The sequence below is a fragment of the Eriocheir sinensis genome, unplaced genomic scaffold (genome assembly GCF_024679095.1).
Source record: "Eriocheir sinensis breed Jianghai 21 unplaced genomic scaffold, ASM2467909v1 Scaffold800, whole genome shotgun sequence".
In the NCBI taxonomy this organism is placed as follows: Eukaryota; Metazoa; Arthropoda; class Malacostraca; order Decapoda; family Varunidae; genus Eriocheir; species Eriocheir sinensis.
The window spans coordinates 567-10,000 of record NW_026112166.1 but is presented as its reverse complement, the minus strand read 5'-3'; positions in this window follow the sequence as shown (position 1 = coordinate 10,000).

Below are 9,434 nucleotides of genomic sequence, written 5' to 3'. Positions count from 1 at the left end.
CATAGAGAGAGAGAGAGAGAGAGAGAGGAGACAGACAGACAGACAGACAGAGGGAGGGAGAAGGAGACAGACAGACAGACAGACAGACAGAGGGAGGGAGGAGAAGGAGACAGACAGACAGACAGACAGAGGAGGAGAAGGAGACAGACAGACAGACAGAGACAGACAGAGGGAGGGAGAAGGAGACAGACAGACAGAGGGAGGGAGAAGGAGACAGACAGACAGACAGACAGACAGAGGGAGGAGAAGGAAACAGACAGACAGACAGACAGAGGAGGGAGAAGGAGACAGACAGACAGACAGAGGGAAGAGGAGAAGGAGACAGACAGACAGACAGAAGGAGAGAGAGAAGACAGACAGACAGACAGACAGAGGGAGGGAGAAGAGACAGACAGACAGAGACAGAGGGAGGGAGAAGGAGACAGACAGACAGACAGAGGGAGGGGAGAAGGAGACAGACAGACAGACAGAGGGAGGAGAGAAGGGAGACAGACAGACAGACAGAGGGAGGGAGAAGGGAGACAGACAGACAGACAGAGGGAGGGAGAAGGAGACAGACAGACAGACAGACAGAGGGAGGGGAGAAGGGAGACAGACAGACAGACAGAGGGAGGAAGAAAGGAGACAGACAGACAGACAGAGGGGAGGAGAAGGAGACAGACAGACAGACAGAGGGGAGGGAGAAGGAGACAGACAGACAGACAGAGGGAGGGGAGAAGGAGACAGACAGACAGACAGAGGGAGGAGAAGGAGACAGACAGACAGACAGAGGGAGAAGGAGACAGACAGACAGACAGACAGAGGAGGGAGAAGGAGACAGACAGACAGACAGAGGAGAGAGAAGAGACAGACAGACAGACAGAGGAGGGGAGAAGGAGACAGACAGACAGACAGACAGAGGGAGGGAGAAGGAGACAGACAGACAGACAGACAGAGGGAGGAGAAGGAGACAGACAGACAGACAGACAGACAGAGGGAGGGAGAAGGAGACAGACAGACAGACAGACAGAAGCGAACAGACAGACAGACAGAGGGAGGGAGAAGGAGACAGACAGACAGACAGACAGACAGACAGAGGGAGGGGGAGAAGAGACAGACAGACAGACAGAGGGAGGGAGAAGGAGACAGACAGACAGACAGACAGACAGAGGGAGGGAGAAGAGACAGACAGACAGACAGAGGGAGGGAGAAGGGAGACAGACAGACAGACAGACAGAGGAGGGAGAAGGAGACAGACAGACAGACAGAGGGAGGGAGAAGGAGACAGACAGACAGACAGAGAGAAGGGAGGAGAAGGAGACAGACAGACAGAGGGAGGGAGAAGGAGACAGACAGACAGACAGAGGGAGGGAGAGGAGACAGACAGACAGACAGAGCGAGGGAGAAGGAGACAGACAGACAGACAGACAGGCTGAGGGAGAAGGAGACAGACAGACAGACAGAGGGAGGGAGAAGGAGACAGACAGACAGACAGACAGAGTTCAAGGAGGGAGAGAAAGAGGAGACAGACAGACAGACAGGAGGAGGGAGAAGGAGACAGACAGACAGACAGAGGGAGGGAGAAGGAGACAGACAGACAGACAGAGACAGACAGAGGGAGGGAGAAGGAGACAGACAGACAGACAGAGGGAGGAGAAGGAGACAGACCAGACAGACAGACAGAGGAGGGAGACAGACAGACAGAGGGAGGGAGAAGGAGACAGACAGACAGACAGAGGGGAGGAGAAGGAAGACAGACAGACAGACAGAGTGAGGGAGAAGGAGACAGACAGACAGACAGAGGGAGGGAGAAGGAGACACACAGACAGAGAGGAGGGAGAAGGTGACAGACAGACAGACAGAAGGGGAGAGAAGGAGACAGACAGACAGACAGACAGAGGAGGGAGGGAGACAGACAGACAGAAGAAGACAGACAGAGGAGAAGAAGAGACAGACAGACAGACAGAGAGGAGGAAGGAGACGACAGACAGACAGACAGAGAGGAGGGGAGACAGACAGAGGGAGGGAGAAGGACAGACAGACAGACAGACAGAGGGAGGGAGAAGGGACAGACAGACAGACAGAGGGAGGGAGAAGGAGACAGACAGACAGACAGACAGACAGAGGGAGGGAGAAGGGAGACAGACAGACAGACAGAGGGAGGAGAAGGAGACAGACAGACAGACAGACAGAGGGAGGGGAGAAGGAGACAGACAGACAGAGGGAGGGAGAAGGGGACAGACAGACAGACAGACCGAGGGAGGGAGAAGGAGAGACAGACAGACAGACAGAGGGAGGGAGAAGGAGACAGACAGAGAGACAGAGAGAGTGAGTGAGACGGAAACAGACAGACAGACAGACAGAGGGAGGGAGAAGGAGACAGACAGACAGACAGAGGGAGGGAGAAGGAGACAGACAGACAGACAGACAGAGGGAGGGAGAAGGAGACAGACAGACAGACAGACAGACAGAGGGAGGGAGAAGGAGACAGACAGACAGACAGACAGAGGGAGGGAGAAGGAGACAGACAGACAGACAGACAGATGGAGGGAGGAGAAGGAGACAGACAGACAGACAGACAGACAGAGGGAGGGAGAAGGAGACAGACAGACAGACAGACAGAGAGAGGGAGAAGGAGACAGACAGACAGACAGACAGACAGAGGGAGGGAGAAGGAGACAGACAGACAGACAGACAGAGGGAGGGAGAAGGAGACAGACAGACAGACAGACAGACAGAGGGAGGAGAAGGAGACAGACAGACAGACAGACAGACCTAAGGGAGGGAGAAGGAGACAGACAGACAGACAGAGGGAGGGAGAAGGAGACAGACAGACAGACAGACAGACCGAGGGAGGGAGAAGGAGACAAACAGACAGACAGACAGAGGGAGAGGAAGGAGACAGACAGACAGACCGAGGGAGACGGAGAGAGACAGACAGACAGACAGACAGAGGGAGGGAGAAGGAGACAGACAGACAGACAGACAGAGGGAAGGAGACAGACAGACAGACAGAGTGAGTTTGTGAGAAGGAGACAGACAGACAGACAGACAGAGGGAGGGAGAAGGAGACAGACAGACAGACAGAGGGAGGGAGAAGGAGACAGACAGACAGACAGACAGACAGACGGAGATGGAGACAGAGAGACAGACAGAGGGAGGGAGAAGGAGACAGACAGACAGAGGGAGGGAGAAGGAGACAGACAGACAGACAGAGGGAGGAGAAGGAGACAGACAGACAGACAGACACACAGAGGGAGGGAGAAGGAGACAGACAGACACACAGAGGGAGGGAGAAGGAGACAGACAGAGGGAGGGAGGAGACAGACAGACAGACAGACAGACAGAGGGAGGGAGAAGGAGACAGACAGACAGACAGACAGAGGGAGGGAGAAGGAGACAGACAGACAGACAGACAGAGGGAGGGAGAAGGAGACAGACAGACAGACAGACAGGAGGGAGGGGAGAAGGAGACAGACAGACAGACAGACAGAGGGAGGGAGAAGGAGACAGACAGACAGACAGACAGAGGGAGGGAGAAGGAGACAGACAGACAGACAGAGGAGGGGAGAAGGAAACAGACAGACAGAGGGAGTTACAATGAGATAGACAGACAGACAGAGGGAGGGAGAAGGAGACAGACAGACAGACAGACAGAGGGAGGGAGAAGGAGACAGACAGACAGACAGACAGACAGAGGGAGGGAGAAGGAGACAGACAGAGGAGGGAGAAGGAGACAGACAGATGAGGAGGGAGAAGGAGACAGACAGACAGAGGGGAGGGAGAAGGAGACAGACAGACAGACAGAGAGAGGGAGTGAGAAGGAGACAGACAGACAGACAGAGGGAGGAAGGAGAAGGAGACAGACAGACAGACAGACAGACAGAGGGAGGGAGAAGGAGACAGACAGAGGGAGGGAGAAAGAGACAGACAGACAGACAGACAGACAGACGGAGGGACAAGCAGACAGACAGAGGGAGGGAGAGAAGGAGACAGACAGACAGACAGACAGACAGAGGGAGGGAGAAGGAGACAAACAGACAGACAGACAGAGGAAGGGAGAAGGAGAGACAGACAGACAGAGGGAGTGAGAAGGAGACCGACAGACAGACAGACAGAGGGAGGGAGAATGAGACACAGACAGACAGAGGGAGGGAGAAGGAGGGAGACAGACAGACAGAGGGAGGGAGATTGAGACAGACAGACAGACAGACAGAGGGAGGGAGAAGGAGACAGACAGACAGACAGACAGACAGAGGGAGGGAGAAGGAGACAGACAGACAGACAGACAGAGCGAGCGAGAGAGTGAGAGTCAGACAGACCGACAGAGAGACAGAGGGAGTGAGAGTGAGACAGACAGACAGAGGGGAGGGAGAAGGAGACAGACAGACAGACAGAGGGGAGGGAGAATGAGACAGACAGACAGAGAGAGAGAGGAAGGGAGATAGAGACAGACAGACAGACAGACAGAGGGAGGGAGAATGAGACAGACAGACAGACAGACAGACAGAGGGAGGGAGAAGGAGACAGACAGACAGACAGACAGAGGAAGGGAGAATGAGACAGACAGACAGACAGAGGGAGGAGGGAAGGAGACAGACAGAGGGAGGGAGAAGGAGACAGACAGACAGACAGACAGAGAGGGAGGGAGAAGGAGACAGACAGACAGACAGAGGGAGGGAGAAGGAGACAGACAGACAGACAGAGGGAGGGAGAAGGAGACAGACAGAGGGAGGGAGAAGGAGACAGACAGACAGACAGAGGGAGGGAGAAGGAGACAGACAGACAGACAGAGGGAGGGAGAAGGAGACAGACAGACAGAGGGAGGGAGAAGGAGACAGACAGACAGACAGACAGAGGGAGGGAGAAGGAGACAGACAGACAGACAGAGGGAGGGAGAAGGAGACAGACAGACAGACAGAGTGAGGGAGAAGGAGACAGACAGACACACAGAGGGAGGGAGAAGGAGACACACAGACAGACAGAGGGAGGGAGAAGGAGACAGACAGACAGACAGAGGGAGGGAGAAGGAGACAGACAGACAGACAGACAGAGGGAGGTAGAAGGAGACAGACAGACAGACAGAGGGAGGGAGGAGACAGACAGAGGGAGGGAGAAGGAGACAGACAGACAGACAGACAGAGTGGAGGAGAAGGAGACAGACAGACAGACAGACAGACAGAGGGAGGGAGAAGGAGACAGACAGACAGACAGACAGAGAGGGAGGGAGAAGGAGACAGACAGACAGACAGGAGGGAGGGAGAAGGAGACAGACAGACAGACAGACAGACAGAGGTAGAGGGAGACAGACAGACAGAGGGAGGGAGAAGGAGACAGACAGACAGACAGACAGAGGGAGGGAGAAGGAGACAGACAGACAGACAGACAGACAGAGGGAGGGAGTGAGATTGAGACAGACAGACAGAGGGAGGGAGAAGGAGACAGACAGACAGACAGACAGAGGGAGGGAGAAGGAGACAGACAGAGGGAAACAGACAGACAGACAGACAGAGGGAGGGAGAAGGAGACAGACAGACAGAGGAAGGGAGAATGAGACAGACAGACAGACAGACAGAGGGAGGGAGAAGGAGACAGACAGAGGGAAACAGACAGACAGAGGAAGGGAGAAGGAGACAGACAGACAGACAGACAGACAGAGGAAGGGAGAATGAGACAGACAGACAGACAGACAGAGGGAGGGAGAAGGAGGCAGACAGAGGGAGACAGACAGACAGACAGATAGAGGAAGGGAGAATGAGACAGACAGACAGACAGAGGGAGGGAGAAGGAGACAGACAGACAGATAGAGGAAGGAGAAGGAGACAGACAGACAGACAGACAGGAGGGAGAAGACAGACAGAGGGACACAGACAGACAGATAGACAGAGGGAGGGAGAAGGAGACAGACAGACAGACAGACAGATGGAGGGAGAAGGATACAGACAGACAGACAGACAGACAGACAGACAGAGGGAGGGAAACAGACAGACAGAGGAAGGGAGAAGGAGACAGACAGACAGAGGAAGGGAGAATGAGACAGACAGACAGACAGACAGAGGGAGGGAGAAGGAGACAGACAGAGGGAGACCGACAGACAGAGGGAGGGAGAGGGAGACAGACAGACAGACAGATAGAGGAAGGAGAATGAGACAGACAGAAAGACAGACAGAGGGAGGGAGAATGAGAGAGACAGACATACAGACAGAGGGCGGGAGAAGGAGACAGACAGACAGACAGACAGAGGGCGGCAGACGGACACAGACAGATAGACCGAGGTAGCGAGACGGAGACAGACAGACAGAGGGAGGGAGAAGGACACAGACAGACAGACAGAGGGAGGGAGAATGAGGCAGACAGACAGACAGAGGGAGGGAGAGAGACAGAGACAGACAGACAGACAGAGGGAGGGAGAAGGAGACAGACAGAGGGAGACAGACAGACAGACAGACAGAGGAGGGAGAAGGAGACAGACAGAGGGAAGACAGACAGACAGACAGAGGGAGGGAGAATGAGACAGACAGACAGACAGAGGGAGGGAAAAGGAGACAGACAGACAGACAGAGGAAGGGAGAAGGAGACAGACAGAGGGAGACAGAGGGAGGGAGAAGGAGACAGACAGACAGACAGACAGAGGAAGGGAGAATGAGACAGACAGACAGACAGAGGGAACAAATCAGCACCGTTGGGGCGGGGAAAACACTCAAGTCGGCTGTGACATCAAGATCAGGCTCAGGATCAGCTGTTCTCCGTCCCGGCCGCCGCCATGGCCTACTATTTCGACATGGACAAAATTTTCAAGGCCCTGCTGATCACGAGGGACCACGGGGGCGTCAGGGCGTCCCTTAAAAGCTGTACAGGTGAGGATATGTGAGGGGAGGAGAGGAGGGCAAGATGGTGGCCTATTCTCCTTGGGGTGTTTCTGCAAGACCTCGAATTTCACGTATATTCCATCAGATTTTTAATTAAAGCTCTAACACTGTAATCAACGACCAAAAATAGGGTTAATCTATCTAATAACAGCAAATATACCGAAAATATACCATGGGTTTTGAAATACCCCTGGTGACCCCTTCCAGCAGCACCTAAGGGGCTACCCGGTGCTACCCTACATCGTGCCCAGTCCCACCGGGGTACATCTCACACGTCACAGGGGTAAGATCTCATTATCCTATGCATTTTGAACTCTCTATGTATGTCTCGCAAATTGCTCGGAACGCCACGAACGATTTTTGAAAAGTTAGTGAATTTCCTTGAAGTGTTGAGTTGCCAGGGGGGGGGCGGGGGGGTGGGGTATCACTATGGCTGACTGGTAAGGGAGTGGCTCGCCCGGTACGCTGGTCGTGGGTTCGGTCCCTGGCGCTGGCAAACCTTCCCTTGTCTGGATTAATATCTCGTGTGTTTCGTTACGCGTCGAGATCGCGTTGGTGTGCGGGAAAGGTCAACATTCCTTCACCTGATCAAGCCGCTCAAATTTGCTGATAGCCTAATCTTTCCCAGGGATAATATATTGTAATGACACGATTAGCCTGATGGACGAGCCTCCTTTGACCCACTTAGCCGGGGGGGGGGTAGGGTATCGCGTTGGCTGACTGGTAAGGGAGTGGTTCGCCGCACGCTGGTCGGGTTCGTCCCCGCGCTGGCAAACCTTCCCTAGTCTGGATTAATATCTCGTGTGTTTGGTTACGCGTCGAGATCGCGTTGGTGTGCGGGAAAGGTCAACATTCCTTCACCTGATCAAGCCACTCAAATTTGCTGATAGCATAATCTTTCCCAGAGATAATATATAGAAATTACACGATAAGCATGATGGACAAGCCTCCCTTAACCCACCAGCCAGGGGTATCGCTTTGACTGGTAAAGGAGTGGTTCGCCTGCACGCTGGTCGGGTTCGGTCCCCAGCGCTGTAAACCTTCCCGAGTCTGCATTAATATCTCGTGTGTTTGGTTACGCGCAGAGATCGTGTTGGAGTACCATAAAAGAGTAAAAATCCTTGCATTTCAATATGGGTGACAAGTCTTGTTATATAGCAGGATTAAAGAGAGAAAGACCAGCATTTCATCTTATGGCTGCCACAGGGCGTAACGGGGGAGCTGGGAGGGAGAGCGCAACACCCAGGGGGTCGAGGGGGGCATAGCGGCCTGCCCTGCTAGCTACATTACATCAAGTTAGGTTAGGTAGTTTAAATTCGCTGCAAACGGAAATACACAGCGGAGTACAGGACATGAGGGCAGTGGGGCCAGTGACGCGAGAAATATCTCCTCAGAAATAAGTCACTGCTGTCCCCCATGCATGGGCGCTTGGGTTAAACACAGCAGGAAACCCATAAATTTGCCTGGTTTTATTATATTTTGTCTACTTGTGATCTCTGGGAGGAATGGGTGTTGGTCGTTGGGGGAAAACATCCTCAATGGTCTACAGGAGGCAAGGGAGGGGGGCTGGGGGTCAGGTAGATGAGGGCAAGGCAAATATAGACATTAATTTTCCTGGTTTTATTCTATTTTGTCTACTTGTGATCTCTGTGAGGCATGGGTGTTTGTCGTAGGGGGAAAACATCCTCACTGGTCTACTGGAGGCAAGGAGAGGGGGCTGGGGCGGGTAGATGAGGGCAAGGCAAATATAGACATTAATTTGCCTGGTTTTATTCAATTTTGTCTACTTGTGATCTCTGTGCGGCATGGGTGTTTGTCGTAGGGAGATAACATCCTCACTGGTCTACAGGAGGCAAGGGAGGGGGGCTGGGGGTCTCTCTCTCTCTCTCTCTCTCTCTCTCTCTCTCCCCCCCCCCCCGTCCTTCCTTTCCTTCTATAACAAAACCATTGATCTTATTATTATTATTATTATTATTATTATTATTATTATTATTATTATTATTATTGTATTAACTAAACAAGAATTATGTTCATGTTTTTAAATAATTGTTTTATTGTATTTTTCTTCCTTGGGGGCTTCGTGGTGCAGTGGTTAGCACACTCAGGTTTGATTCCCGGGCGTAATGGAAAAATTTGGGCGGCTTTTCCCATACCCTACATAGCCCCTGTCCACCCAGCAGTGTACCAGGTATTAATCAGGGGTTGTGTCCCGTCTCCTGGGGTCGGTTCCCTTCTCCTATAATTCCTTCCCCGTCTGTCTCTCTCCGGCATATGACCACAGATGTTGCACCGACTAAACCAAACTTTCCAACTGTTCCCTTCTCCTATAATTCCTTCCCTTCTGTCTCTCTCCGCATATGACCACAGATGTTGCCCACTAAACCAAACTTTCCAACTGTTCCTTCTCCTATAATTCCTTCCCTCTGTCTCTCTCCGCATATGACCACAGATGTTGCCCCACTAAACCAAACTTTCCAACTGTTCCTTCTCCTATAATTCCTTCCCTTCTGTCTCTCTCCGCATATGACCACAGATGTTGTACCACTAAACCAAACTTTCCAACTGTTCCTTCTCCTATAATTCCTT